At 48.7% G+C, this 6,143-nt stretch overlaps 1 protein-coding gene and 1 long non-coding RNA gene across 2 annotated transcripts in view; both read right to left on the bottom strand.

The window, feature by feature from the left end:
• TMPRSS2 (transmembrane serine protease 2) overlaps nt 1-6,143 on the bottom strand; it is a 302,633-nt gene that overhangs the window by 77,579 nt on the left and 218,911 nt on the right. The gene's annotated exons all lie outside the window — the stretch shown is intronic.
• On the bottom strand, nt 370-5,608 carry LOC309841186. Its single transcript, XR_014299018.1, has 2 exons — nt 5,228-5,608; nt 370-3,831 (listed from the first exon to the last, which is right to left on the bottom strand). It is a non-coding gene; the product is annotated as an uncharacterized lncRNA (long non-coding RNA).

Raw genomic sequence — 6,143 nt, 5'->3', positions numbered from 1 at the left:
GTCAAATAAATAAATAAAATCTTTAAAATTAAACAAACAAATAAATAAAGGCAAGGAAAACCCTTTACAAGTAGAAGCGCACCATATTTTCAGTTTTTTCTTCCACATAAATCAGTAAAATAATAAATAGAATAGACTCAGTATTTAAAAGTTATGATAGTAAATTACAGAAGAAATGAGGTGACCTTATAGCTTTTGGGGATTAGAATGGGTAGGGATGAGGGAGAGATAAGCTGTTTTGTGATGACCCTACATTGTGTGTAATCATATTGCTTTAACTTTTTAAAAAAACATTTAGAAAAATAAGACCTTTTTTAGCCAATAATGGCACTAGGGCTGTAGCCAGAGAATGATCAACAAATCTAAAAGGATGTACAGTTGGATATATTTTGGTAAACATTACATAGTCTAGAGGCCCCTAGCCTTACGGATTCAGACCCCTAGTTTTTTTTTTGTTTTTTTTTTTCAGTGTTCCAGAATTCCTTGTTTATACACCACACACAGTACTCCATGCAATACATGCCCTCCTTAATACCCACCACCAGGCCCACCTAATCCCTCACCCCCACCCCTCCAAAACCCTCAGTTTGCTTCTCAGAGTCCACAGTCTCTCATGGTTCATCTTCTCCTCTGATTTCCCCCAACTCACTTCTCCTCTCCTTCACTCAATGTCCTCTGTTATTCTTTATGCTCCACAAATAAGTGAAACCCTTTGATAATTGACTCTTTCTCCTTGACTTATTTCACTCAGCAAATCTCCTCCAGTCCCGTCCATGTTGATACAAAAGTTGGGTATTCATCCTTTTTGATGGAGGCAAAATACTCCATTGTATATATGGACCACATCTTCCTTATCCATTCGTCTGTTGAAGGGCATCTTGGCTCTTTCCACAGTTTGATGACTGTGGCCATTGCTGCTGTGAACACTGGGGTACAAATGGCCCTTCTGTTCACTACCAGACCCCTGGATTTTGAGTTGATGCTTCTGCAGCAGTAGACTCACATTAATCGATGTAACAGAGACTGATGTATAACTTACAGTTTATAATAAAGTATACTATTGCCCAAGGAATGATTTTTTTCACTCTAGACACTCAGCTTGGGAAACCAAACCCTAACCAGAAAATTGCAATGGTAGATCTGGACCCAAAACAAAGGAGTTAGTTGAATGAATGGGATGTACAAGATGTTTTCATGGGATAGTCTTGTCTGGAATACGGGAATGGTTACAGTCTTTGCCCTGGACTATGCTTTATGAGTCCAGTCAGCATCTGTCTCTGTGACCATCTTTATTCTCTGCTTCCTTTGGCTGATAAATCTGCCATGCTTTCACACCTAATCAGATTAAGATAGTCCTTCATTCAGGTCGTTGTCAGGGCACCTGGCTGGCTCAGTTGGTAGAGCATGTGACTCTAGATCTAGAGGCTGTGAGTTTGAGCCCCATGTTGGGTGTCGAGCCTATTTAAGACATTACGTCATTCAGGTCATTGCCAAGTCAAGCTTTCCGGGAGCTATTCCATACAATTAAGAAAGTTTTGCATATCTTCACCCGCATGAACTACTTGTGTTTCAGTTTCACTGTCAGAGGACACGCTTAGTTTTTTTTTTTGTTTGTTTGTTTGTTTGTTTTTTAGTTTCAGGTGCTTGAAGATGCTCACCTATGTTCCCAAAGCATCAAAACAGTTACTCTTCATGTGTTAGTTAAAACAATCCTCTTTTTATTATTCACTTATTAGTAAAATTAAAGAATGATAGTTGAAAATAAGTTTTTTAGGCTCACATTAAGTTCTTCTGTTTCCATATCTTTAAAATAGTCTTTTCATGCTGATTATCTGATAGTGATGATCGAGTGTTTTTTTTTAAAGCACTTCAGCTTCCTATGAAGAAAGAAGAGAACTATGAGCTCAGTTCCCTATAAAACAAAGAGAAAAATAAATTACCTTCTCAATTGCTATTTCTTCAAATATTGCTCTGTCCATTCTCTCCTTTCCTTCTGAAATGCTTCACTTTCATTGTATCCTCCATGTCTAGTTAGTACCCTCTTTTGTCTTTTCCATCTTTTGTCTCTGCTTGCTTGGATCTGGATATTTTCTTTTGGCTTACCTTCCAGTTTTTAATTCTCTCATCAGCTGGATCTAACCTGCTAAAAAACACACTAATTGTGTTCTCAATTTGTGATGCATTTTTCAGTTCCAGCATGTTTCTTTTGTTCCAAATTGTTCTTGCTTTTTAAAAAAGTTTTCAGTTTTCTGCTAAAAAGTTTTAATCTTGCCTTTTATAATCTTGAATCCATAAGCATAATTACTTTAGAAATTGTGTCTGATCAATCTTTTATCTAGAGTCCCTGCGTCCCTCTTTCTATTGTCTGTTCTCTTTGCTAGTTCTCATTTATGTCATCTTGTCTCTTTGTGTTTCGGTTATCTTTGATAGAGTGCCAAACATCGTATTTCAGAGATTTCTCAGAAATAATGTGAGTCCTGGTAGCATGTTTCCTTTCTCCAGACAGGATTGTCTTTTATTTCACCCAGCTACTTGGAGATATCACCAACTTGGGATCACCTTAATATAATTACAGTGGTTGACATACTTGGGACCAATTGGGTGACTTGAAGCTGAGCAATGGTCCATGTGGGGGCAAAGTTACTTTTCCTTCCTCCTGACCTCTAGGGTATGACCCATGGCGTTCCCAAATGAAGCCTTCAAGGATTTATGAAAACACGAAGCTGGCAGGCCTGGATTCCTGCTCTTGACCTCCTGTCTCACAAGACAGCCAAAGTGTGGTTCAGCTGCTTGGCCTCCTCTTCCTGAATCCACAAACACCCCAGTACCCCGTGCTGACTGTTCCTCTTCAGGTTTCCATCTTCTCCTGGTTCTTCATCCATTTTATCACCTTGTTAGGGTTCCCATTCCTTCAAGCAGTTTTCAAAGACATTTATTCCAAGTAAACAGAAGTGGAACTCACTGAAATCCCTGACCAAAAAAAACCATACGTTATCATGTGCTCTCTTCTCATTAAGATATTCCTCTGAGTCTCAGTTGAATAATGCCCCATACTTCAAATGCTTATGTCTCAGTGTATACAATCCACAGCTGTTCACTTTAACAGACTCAAAGACCAAAGTGTTAATTTATGACTCACACTGCAACAGTAGTTCATTTGTATTCTTTGGAATCCATTCAAGATGACTCTTCATAACCTGCCCATCTTCAAACAACAGGAAGTGGGATTATTTATTTCAAACAAGAAAAAGCACACAGAGAGATGGACTGGATCTGAATAAGCATAAGGTCCGTTCAAGTGAGATGAAGCCCAACGACTGAAGAGAGGGTGTATAACACAAACGTAGTGTGCACACCTCTGCTGTTGGGTGGGGGCCATCGTAGGGTCCCAATGGTGGTACAGTTAGCCTCTACCAGTGGCAGTGAGGAGCACATATCTGCTGATGGATGACGATCTCATGTCCACAGCAAGCTTCTCCATCAGTTGCTTATTCTTAAAACAAACAGACCCACAAACAGACCAAAAAAAACCCAAAAAACCTGCTAAGACGCATTTGCTCTGTTGCACCACCAGCTGGGGCTCCTGTTTCCCGGAAATGAGGGCTCCATAACGTCAGGACGTTGTGCATTGGATTTGCTGTCATCCTGTCAGGGCTGGAGAAGATGTCTGACTCATAATTTGGAGAATCCATGACCAGAGGCCAACATCACCCACGGTCTGTTGGCAGGCAGCTCCTCCAGGGGGAGGCACCGTGGAGGCGGGGACGTTTAGGGTATGGGGGTTGCAGGGACCCAGGTCTGGGAGTGATGGTCTGCCTCTTGCTATTTCTCCTGAGGGAAGTGATTAAAGATAACACGCTGGTGAAGGTGATTGTGCTCAGCAAACCCAGCAGAGGCCAAGATGAAATCTGGCCATGGGGGAGAGTCAATGGCTTTTAGACTTTGCTTCCTCACATCTGAGGGGGCATGGCCCCGGCTTCCAGCTATTCCTGAAAGCCGTTCCAACAGGAACCTAGGTCCCCAGCATGTTTGCCCCCATGGGTGCTGGGGTCTCTGCATTTCTCTCCCCAAGAGCTCTGCATGCTCTCCCCAAGAGCAGAGTAGTAAGTATTTCAGGCTGCAGAAAGCCAGAGGACCACCGGCCTTCCACAGGGGGCATTGAGGGCTCAAGGGTCGGACCAGCTGGCGGGCTATGGGAGCACAGAGGAACCAGGTGTCCTCCTTGAAGACTGGGCAGAGGATGGCAGCCAGGAGCGGGGTGGGCAGAGTGGTCCTCTGGACGGGTTGAAGGAGAGGCTGGGGAGAATGGCCTGGCCAGAGCTGGCCTCAGTTTCTTTATCTGTGGAGTGAGCCACAAAGAACTCAGGCTCCTGCCAGCCCTTCTCCTGACTCCTTGCTGTGCTGACAATGACCTCCCTTCCTGAGTCCTCTGGCTCAGGGGCTCACCCAGGTGCCTGCCAGACAGAGCACGCTGGTCCACCCAGGAAGGACACAATGATGGGCCAGCGGGTGCAGACGCACTCTCCCTCCTCCGTGAGTCAGGGGCGGGCCTGGGCCAGAGGGCATCCGGGGCGGGGCCGGGAACCTGTGTCACTGCAGGACTTACGGGACAGCTTCCCCCATGCCCTGTTTGCAGGTGCCACACTTGGGCCTTCTGAAAAGTCATCATCGCCTTATTCTTCACGGTGATTCCGGACTGAAAACGAGCATCACATCCCGCTCTAAGAGATACCATCTGGGCTTTCCGATCTGGATCGGAGGGAGTTTCCCCACACCCAGCAGGGTCGTGCTCCCACTCGGGGCCCGGGCCACTGACAATGAATCACAGGCCACATCTGCACGTCCCCAAACCAGAATCACAGGGGACAGACTCTGCATCATTCCTGATCTCGGGCAGAACCCCACTGGGACATGTTTGCCATCACTGAGGATTGGTGCCTCACAGTCTGTGACGGGGCCTGGGGCCAAGGGGACAGGGAGAGAGAGAGACCGAGGAGTGACAGACCAACACGGCAGGGACGCCTCTGTCCCCATCTCTGCCACTGCCGTGCTGGGCCGCTGCCCAAGGGTCCATGAGTGTCTGGTGTGTACTTTCTGGGCCAGGGAGAGGGCTGCGTGGTGCCCGCCGTGAGCCACTCTGCCTGGCACTGTGGGGATGTGCCTAGCTCCACCCTCCGCCCTCCCCCCGCCCCGGGACCAGCTGCAGGGCTCTGCCCCTGTTTCTTACCTGTTTACCTTGCTGCGGGGTTCACAGGCTTGCAGATATCCCCTGTGCAGAGACAGAGGTAGAACTGGGGAAACGGGCAAAGATAACAGGAGAGGGAGGGGTCAGGGCTGTGGTCGGGCCCCAGCTGCCCACACCCCCGGAGGGGCCGCCTGTCTGCCCAAGAGGAGCCTGGGCCCCAGGGTCCACTGCTACAACCAGTCCCCGGCTAAGCAAGCATGTCTGCATGGCCGGCAGGGCCTCGTTGTCTGAGGCCTTTTCCCGGCCCTCCCCGAGGGGCCTTCGATCTTCGGTGTCTTTGACCTGCTGGGAGCAGGCCGTGTGCTGCCTCACAGAGGTTGGGGGGACAGGAGCCAGAGCCCAGGAGGATGTAGGCAGGGTGTTGAGGGCTAGAGATAGCACCCCAAGGGTGGGTGGGGCCGTGGGGGTGCCAAGGGTGGGAGGGGCCTGCTCATGGCCTGCTCATGGCGGGAGCCTGGCCCAGCGCTGGGACAGGCCCTGGAGTGGCAGCAGGCCCTCCCCGCCCCCCAGCCCACAGGCCATCGAGAGCGGAGGCCAGGTTAGGCTGACCTGAGGGAGGTCACCCCGCCCCTCCCACCTTCCAGGGGCGCCCCGCGTACCCCCCACGCACCCTGGGCTCTGTGTTCTGTTTGCTGGACTGGCGAGTCCTGGGTCCTCCACGGTCCCTAGAGCCCAATCTGGGGCCTCGCTTCTGTCAACAGCCGTGGGACAGCAGTCCTGGTGGGACTCTGGCCCCTCACATATCCCATGTGAGGGTCCCCACCTGAGGTCTGGGACAACCTTGTTTTCCTTGTGTGCACTGGGTTGGTGACGGCTCCTGTGTGGCCCGTGCGGGCCCCCAGGGCAGTGCCCGGGGCATTACCAGGCCTGTGTCAATATTTGCCATTCTTTCCTTGCA

The sequence above is a fragment of the Mustela nivalis genome (assembly GCF_964662115.1).
Source record: "Mustela nivalis genome assembly, chromosome: 1".
Lineage (NCBI taxonomy): Eukaryota > Metazoa > Chordata > Mammalia > Carnivora > Mustelidae > Mustela > Mustela nivalis.
This window is presented reverse-complemented; position numbering and strand designations above follow the sequence as displayed.